The 8,919-nt window shown below is 38.5% G+C and overlaps 1 long non-coding RNA gene across 1 annotated transcript in view; it reads left to right on the forward strand.

Moving 5' to 3' along the window:
* Positions 1 to 6: 6 nt before the first annotated feature.
* Positions 7 to 8,919, forward strand: part of LOC106525686 (uncharacterized) — a 14,920-nt gene continuing 6,007 nt past the window's right edge. Inside the window, exons 1-3 of the long non-coding RNA XR_001311151.1 lie at positions 7 to 100; positions 1,199 to 1,253; positions 4,290 to 4,397. This is a non-coding gene — a long non-coding RNA (uncharacterized LOC106525686). The remainder of the gene's footprint in view (positions 101 to 1,198; positions 1,254 to 4,289; positions 4,398 to 8,919) is intronic.

Consider the following 8,919-nt stretch of genomic DNA (forward strand, 5'->3'; position numbering starts at 1 on the left):
CACACACACACACACACACACACACACACACACACACACACACACACACACACACACACACAGAGGAACTTCATCGTCCTACTTTACCTTTTAGTAGCAGGTAATAGAAACATATTGGTCATGTGATGCTTTTAAATCCTCCTTTTTCACATTTAACTCATTCAGCTGGGTGTCTATATGGATTAGATTTGATTATATTAGACTTTTATTGTCACTGTACGGAGCACAATTGAAATATAAAGTGGAACTGCAAAGCTTTGATCTGAATTCCTAGCTCCACACGCCCCCTCTTTCACCTATTTTCTAACAACATGCGTTTAAAGGCTAAAGTAAATTTTTCATATGTCCCCTTTAAAAGCTTGTCTACTAATTCAACTCTTTAGGTGCTTTTTGTAGATAACAGAAAACAAATAAATGCAACATCAGTGTCTGAACAATCTTTGACTTGGTCTGGAATTAGTGCTGCAACGATACAGAAAATTCGCGGTTCGGTTCCACACTTTAGTCTCACAGTTCAATATATTTTCGATACAAAAAAGAGAAATGTCCACGCCCTTCTTAACTTGTAATTTATTTAAATTGATTCTGAACATCTGTTTAACCTTTAAAAGTCCAGTTTTCAAATTAAATGTTGCTGAAACAGCAAGTTTCTCAGCAGATCTGTGCTCGACTCTGCAGCCTTGGTGGAGTCGAGCACAGATCCACTGATCCTTCAACACAGAGCATCTCCAGAAGACGAGCTGATAAAATAAATGTTAAAAATCTGTATTGTTCCATACATAATGTGTGTTGAACCGTTCCATATAGATACATGGATTGTTGCACCCCTGGAATAATCCAAGCATATTATTAATGCAAATAAAGCACTTTAAAATTCTAAAACTTACGTGTTGCTGATATTATTATTCATCTTTTTTCAGGGATCATGCAACACGTGATGCTTACTGAAACAAAAAAAAGTGTCTTTTCTGATTAAACGTCATTTTAAAATAAGTCTTCCTGCATCTAAAGCTCAAAGCAATGAAAGGATTCATAAATCTCAGCGCTCTGTATCTCCTGCTGCAGTAAATTTGACCAAAAAACTTACTGAGGTAGAGCCCATTTAACGGCATTGACTTAAAAAGTAAAGAACTTTTTGCAAGTTGAATTAAAATGTGTGTGTTCACTGCAGGTGAAACTTCTCATTTATTTTCTGTAGATTTATCCTGGTTTCCCAGACGTCACCAGGACGAATGGAGCTGATCCTAACTCAGGTAAAAGCATCATAAACCACTGATTTGTGTCCTGCAGTCCTCGTTGTTCTATAGGAACAGAGGCCATTTGTAAATCTGTTTGTAACATCTGTGATCCGGAGCAGAATCAGATTACATCATTTTACATTTAAGTAAAATGTCAAACATGTGAGGACCATCTTTTCTTCTCAGTGATGGGAAAACAGAGTATCGCTGTCAAACTCAAAAGGCCAACATGTAGCAAAACGTCGTTTAATACTCCATGAAAACGTAGCAAATTAAATAAAACATGCAGATTAATGAGTTTTAAATATTTTAATTCCCTTCAGATGACTCCAGATGAGCTACTATTCAGTTGAAACTAAATTGTGGCTGAACACCTCAGCAACAAAAAGGAGAATAAATAATAAAAGATGAAACATTTATCCTAAAAGCTGTGCGATGAGATGGATCAGTGGTGCAACATGCGTGGGGACGCTCTCATGAAACTTTGTTGTGTTTTCTCTTTTTCTGCCTGGAATGCAGCGCGTTCACCCACTTCTTCTGCTTCATAAAATGTGTATGAGGCGGTATCTTCAGTCCGCAGGCTGCAGGATGAGGTCGTGCTCAGCCGTGCGACGCCACCACTTTAATGCGTTTTACAAGCAGGAGCAGGGAGATAAATAGATGCTGATTTGGCTCCTTTTTCCCATCACTTGCTGTGTTTCATACTTCCTGTTCTGAAACAGCAACTTCACTTTGGGACAAACTGAACATCCCAGCATGTGTGGTTTTTGATGTCTTACTTGAATGATTTATAATCTGCTGCCGGATTTGATTTGCATTCATTCATTTGACATTTTATCTGAACACATTTTTTTGTCATCAAATAAACAAATGACCTCTTAGACATCATACATTGGGTCAGAACTCATTTTAAATCAAAGCTTCTCAAGCTGGAATAAAATACCAGACAGCGTAAGAACATACGGGTCTTTTAAATAGTTATTTAATACCTTTAAAATCATGGTACCGGATAATCAAACGTGTAGCCACTGAACATCTTATATCTATTGTGCATTTTTAATGTTTGTGTTGAAATGAATTGTTTTTGTTGTTATATATGGCTTTTTATTCTTTTTAAACATAGTACTTTATGTAGTTTTAGCTACTTTTTAAGAATCTTGTTAACGTGTATGTACTGTGGTACCCTGAAGGTAGCCTTCATGGCTTTATCTGGCACATGCAGGGGCAGAGCTAGACTTTTTTGCACGGGGGTGGCCAAGGTGTCATCATGGGGGTCACATAGAAAAAAAAACTACCCTGAATTTGTAAATGTAAGAAAACCACCAGTTTAAAGTGCTATAATTCAGCCATTTTAAGACTTATTGAGCTGAAATTGAGTTGAATGATTGCTAGTCCCAATTTAAGCTAACTGCTAATGCTAATTTTACAATGAGCTATAATTCAGCCATTAAACACACAGCTGAAAATTTATATTGTAGCCAAAAGTAATCTTTAACAAAATCTAAATGTAAAAAAACAATATCCAAGATGGCCACCAAAGCTAATTTCAAACAGCTGGACCTCAGTCATGTTTTGAAATACTGAGGTGAAATTTGGTAAGGTGGTAGCCCAGAGCAATCCCCATCTAATAAAGCTGTATAACCGATATTTGCTTACCATCTTTTATTGCCAAATGCGATCCCCACCCCCACTTGTCAATCATTTGGGGGTGGTACACGGGGTGGCCAATCAGGTGCCAGATGTGGCACTTGTCACCCTGGCCACCCCTCTGGCTCTGCCCCTGTATGTAATGTGTTCAGTCCCTTCTGAAATAAATTAACAACAGGAGGTACAGTATCTACAACTAATTAAACTTTAGAGTCAACCTCAGTCAAGATGGCTGCCACAGCTAATAACTAACTCAGCAGATGCACACTTTCTGCAGATTATTCAGTTGTTTCTGTTAGTACAATATCTCATTACCAATTGGATGAATTATAATAAGGCGGCCGGTGATTACATTTCTTCAAGAAATGCTTGGTTTGTTTGTAAGATTTTAAATCTTTGAACTATGGAACATAATTAAACATTTGTTGCTGTTTCCAAACCAGCAGATTAATTATTTGATGACAGTAGTTCCAGATAAATGTTTCTTAAACATCTACAGAGGTTTCTGTTGACTGTTCTTGTCCACAATGGATCAACTTTAAACACTTTTTAAAAAATTTTTTAATCACTCCGCTCATCCTAATTGAAGACGCGCATTCATTGTTTAGGATAAACAAGCGGCGGTTGACAATATTCCTGGAGGCACCAGAGTAAACTGTTATTTGTCATGTTTGCAGCTGCAGCTGTGTTTATTTCTGGATGCAGCAGACGCCGCTCGTTTGTCTCTATAGTTCTCCCAGTGTTTCACAAAGCAAATGAGTGCCACAGGAGAAAAATGAGCTCCAACTTAGTTAAAATGCTTACCGGTGAAAAAGACAAAAGTACTGTAAGTGTGACCTGTTTTCAGAAGAGCTGACTCATGCATCGGTCATGTGATGATTTTAAATTACGGTTTTAACTTGTTTAGTTAAAAATAAAAAAAACTTAAAGTTCATGTTCTGGAAGGAAAACCTGAAATTAAAGATCCAGATCAGAGAAACACCAGTGGCTAAAACCTCTAAATGATTTTGTTTATTCAGCCTTACTTTGCTTCTTCCTGGTGATGAATTTAGGAAAGTCTGGCTGAAAAAGCTTTTAAACTCTGGATTTATATCTGCATTATATCAAACATGACTTTAAAGCCACTGTGAGGCAGAAAGATGATTTGGGGGGTTAAACGTGTTGATTTTACCAAATACTCAAAGAATCCTTCATTTAGTTTGCCTGTAAAGTACTTAATTAGCAGAACAAGTGTCAGAGCCAGATGGCTGAAAGACTTTAGAGGAGTGATTTCCAGAAGAGGTCAGTGGTCCTGACGGCGATGGACCGACTCTGAAGTGTTTCTGACACTGAGCAGCAGGTGATGGAGTGGATGTGAAGTGTTTGAACTCAGACAACAAACACCTCTGCTGTGATGTTCTGTAGGTCTGAGGTGGTCAGGGTGAAGGAGTGGAGGACTCTGCAAGCTGGCCTGCAGAGACACTAACGAGGGACCAGAACCACCCGGACTCTTCGATGGGCGGGGTGTCAAAGGTGAGGATGGTGCTGAACACTTCGCACACACTTCAGTTACAGAAACGTGACTCGAGTCACCAGGATGTCACAGAAAATCTCCTGCTGTGACTCATTATTCCAGTTAACTCAGATAATCAGTTTCACAAAGAAATGTTGATTTTCAAAATGAGTCTGGTCAATTTTCATTTTGTTGTTTTTATTCTACTCAACATGTTTCAGTAAATTGTGTATTTTTTGTTATTATTTTTGTTTTTTCTTCTGCATTTGTTCCTGAATTTTTATTCTGGGATTGACATTTTTGCATTTAACAGAAAATGTTATTTAGTTAGTTGGTTGGTTGGGTAGTTGGATGGGAAGGTAGTTGGTTAGTTGGTTGCATGATGAATAATTAGATAGTTAGTTGGGTAGTTGGTTGGGTCGTTCAGTGGTTGGTTGGGTCATTTAGTTGATTGGGTCATTCAGTAGTTGGTTGGGTTGTTCAGTATTTGGGTGGGTCGTTCAGTAGTTGGTTGGGTTGTTCAGTATTCGGTTGGGTCGTTCAGTGGTTGGTTGGGTCGTTCAGTAGTTGGTTGGGTTGTTCAGTAGTCGGTTGGGTCGTTCAGTGGTTGGTTGGGTCGTTCAGTAGTTGGTTGGGTTGTTCAGTAGTCGGTTGGGTCGTTCAGTGGTTGGTTGGGTCGTTCACTGGTTGGTTGGGTCGTTCAATGGTTGGTTGGGTCGTTCAGTGGTTGGTTGGGTCGTTCACTGGTTGGTTGGGTCGTTCAGTGGTTGGTTGGGTCGTTCAATGGTTGGTTGGGTCATTTAGTTGGTTGGGTCGTTCAGTGGTTGGTTGGGTCATTCAGTAGTTGGTTGGGTCATTCAGTAGTTGGTTGGGTCGTTCAGTGGTTGGTTGGGTCGTTCAGTAGTCGGATGGGTCGTTCAGTGGTTGGTTGGGTCGTTCAGTAGTCGTTGGGTCATTCTGTGGTTAGTTGGATCGTTCAGTAGTCGGTTGGGTCTTTCAATGGTTGGTTGGGTCGTTTAGTGGTTAGTTGGGTCGTTCAGTGGTTAGTTGGATCGTTCAGTGGTAGGTTGGGTCGTTCAGTGGTTAGTTGGGTCGTTCAGTGGTCGGTTGGGTCGTTCAGTGGTCGGTTGGGTCGTTCAGTGGTCGGTTGGGTCGTTCAGTGGTAGGTTGGGTCGTTCAGTGGTAGGTTGGGTCGTTCAGTGGTTGGTTGGGTCGTTCAGTGGTGTATTGGGTCGTTCAATGTTTGGTTGGGTCGTTCAATGGTTGGTTGGGTCGTTCAATGGTTGGTTGGGTCGTTCAGTGGTTGGTTAGGTCGTTCAGTAGTCGGTTGGGTCTTTCAATGGTTGGTTGGGTCATTCAGTGGTTAGATGGGTCGTTCAGTGTTTGGTTGGGTTGTTCAGTGGTAGTTTGGGTCGTTCAGTGGTTAGTTGGGTCGTTCAGTGGTCGGTTGGGTCGTTCAGTGGTTGGTTGGGTCACTTGGGTCGGTTGGGTCGACCACTGAACGACCCAACCGACCCAAGTGACCCAACCAACCACTGAACAACCCAACCGACTACTGAATGACCCAACCAACTACTGAACGACCCAACTGAACCCAACTAACCACTATTTTGCCCTGAAATAACTAAACAAACACATCAGTCTCCCATTGAAAATAAAGTTCAACAAGTGCCAATGCTAAAAATAAATACATGTGAAGAAAATATGCTAGTTATATTATAATCCTACTTCCCTATCCCTACTTTCTTTTTATTTACTCTTCCCGACTCTTTATAGGTGGTTATTTTATGTTCAAATTAGACTCCATACATATAAAAAATAAATAGTTTTCTGTTAAAATTTTGTAATGAAGTGCTTTAATAAAAGGTTGTTTGCAATGTTGAAAAGTTTTAACAACAAAACATAAACTGACAAACAACATAAAGTGACAATATTTCTGAAGGATGTTACCAATTTTTGAGTTTAATTTCTTTGATTAGAGATGTGATTTTTTTATTTCCATGTATTAATATGCTCAGTGAGCGCTAATGGACCTAATGTGAAACACTGTAACAGTTAGCACTCCTCAGCAATCAGTCGGTCAAATTACAGCTGCTGCAGAGCTCAGAGACTTCCTTCCTCTGGCTGCAAGTCTTCTTGTCTCCAAGTGAGTCAGTGCAGAGGACAAAATGTCATGTACCACATCTGAACACGCAGATGGCTCTGCTTCAGCCATCATCACTCACTGCTAACTCACAGGTTAACACGTCGAGCAAGTCAGAAGAAAGTGTCACATTTCAGCTGGAAAGTTGGCAAAGCAAACTGCTGCCGGAAGAAGAATTGGATTAAACATCAGCTTTAAATGTTTTCCTTTCCCCCAGCTGGACTTTGAGTGATGCTATTTTCACCACGTGTTTAAATGTTTCATGGCTGGTGCGTGCTATATTTATAGAATCGCATGTCTTTGCTCACATCAAATAGTCATTCACTTTCCTAACGTTAAACAGAGATAAATGCAAAAATATCAACTTAGACCAGTGTTTCCCAAAGTTGGGGTCGGGACCCAAAGTAGGGTCCCGAAACATCAAGGTGGGGTCCTGAAAAGATTTTCTGAATTAAGTACATTTTTTGCCTTAGTTGTTACAAATGAGTGAGGTTAGTGTATTTAAAATGGATAAATGTAGTAAAAAAAATATTGTTACTATGCCCATGTTTAGTTGACCTGATACAAATGTTTATCATCCAAAAACAGTTGGGGGCTCAGGTCTCTGCTACTGTTATTTTGTGGGTCAAAAGCTGAAAAGTTTGGGAACCACTGCACTTTGGTTCCCAAAGTTGGGCTTGGGGGGACCCAATTAAGGGTCATGAAGCACCTTGGATAATTTCCAGAAATCAATTTAAAGGGTAATAAAATAATTGCTGATGTAATATTTTCTCTATAAATATTACAAAAAACACAAAATAACTATAAATAAGTATTTATATTTGTGTACAAACTGTTTAGATTGTCAMAAAGCCTGTGTTTTTAGGGTTATTAATGAAGTTCGTGTACTCAGACCAGTAATATTTGGGGTCACAAGTTTAAGCCATGGATATTTTGTGGGTCAGAAGATAAAAAGTTTGGGAAACACTGACTTAGACATTTTTACTGGTTTTCTCGTGAACAGAAAAAATAAAATACCTGCTAAAGTTCAATGAACAGCCCTAAAAAATGAGATAATTTGAATTTAATGGCAGCAACACATCTCAAAAACACAGAAAAGTGGACATAATCCAAGCGCTACAAATAAACAACTACAAATAATTTTTTTTTACAGGCTGAATCTCTCAGAAGTAAAGATGTTCACAGGTCTTTAAATTGTGGAACAATTTCAGAATAATGTTCCTCAGTAGAAAAGTAGAAAGACTTGTTTTTTTTAAAAGCGGTACAATTTTTTGGTAAAACATTTGATATGTTAATACATGCTGTTGTGACAATATGGATTTATGGGATTAAAAAATAATTTCAACATTTACGGAACATACAACCTCAATTCCAATGAAGATATATAAAACATAAATATAAACACTTGTTTATTAATGACTGAACCTTTCAGAAATGCTCCCTTTATAATCACCTGTTTCCAGCTGTTCACTGTAGAATGCTCCAAACAGGGTTTTTTTTAGCATTCCTCAACGTTCCCAGTCTTTTATGGAACATATTGCAGGCATCCAATTCAAAATGAGTGAATATTTGCACAAAAGAAATCAAATTCATCCCTTTGAAAAATAAATATCTTGTCTTTGTCGTGTTTCCAATAGAAAAAAAGGTTGAAATGATTTGTTAATCATTTTATTGTTTTTATTTAAGTTTTACACAACATCCCAACATGATTGGAATTAGTATCTGTGCATTCATGCTTTTTCCCTAACTAAAACTCAGTCTCTTCTTGTTTTTCCTTCATCAAGCTAAACACAATATAACATTGTAATTTAGTGAGAAATTATCCAAATGGTAAACAGATAATGGCATCACTCCCTCACTACAGAGAGATGTTAATTTTATAGTCTGCTGTTGCAAATGTCTTTTACAGAAACACTACAGAAAAACATTTTAGAGGTTGCAGATTTATTTGTTTGGAGAAATTTATAGTAAATAGACATCGCAGCAACAATTATCAGACTTACTAGGTTCTACTTCCATGCCTCTGAAGTTAATTGTACGAAACCACTTAATGGCCCATCTGCAGGCGCTCTGTGAGATGCAGGGAGCCTGAAGTCAGCATATAAACAGAGGAAGGATGCTGCAGGATGCACTGCAACATGGTCAGAGGAAACAGGTTTTTCTGCAACAACACAAAAACATTGGAAAGCTGAAAAAGGATGCACTGCAACATCTCATATAAACAGAGGGGATGATGCTATAGGACACACTGCACAAACAGGACGGATGCTATATATGGAGGACCAAACCTATCATTATTGGAAATAAATGTATAAATATATAACTGGCGTATTAAAATAAATTATAGGGTCAAAAAGAAGTTTGACAAATAAATTATTGTGCCATTAAATCAATTACAT

Source organism: Austrofundulus limnaeus, unplaced genomic scaffold (assembly GCF_001266775.1).
Source record: "Austrofundulus limnaeus strain Quisiro unplaced genomic scaffold, Austrofundulus_limnaeus-1.0 Scaffold237, whole genome shotgun sequence".
In the NCBI taxonomy this organism is placed as follows: domain Eukaryota; kingdom Metazoa; phylum Chordata; class Actinopteri; order Cyprinodontiformes; family Rivulidae; genus Austrofundulus; species Austrofundulus limnaeus.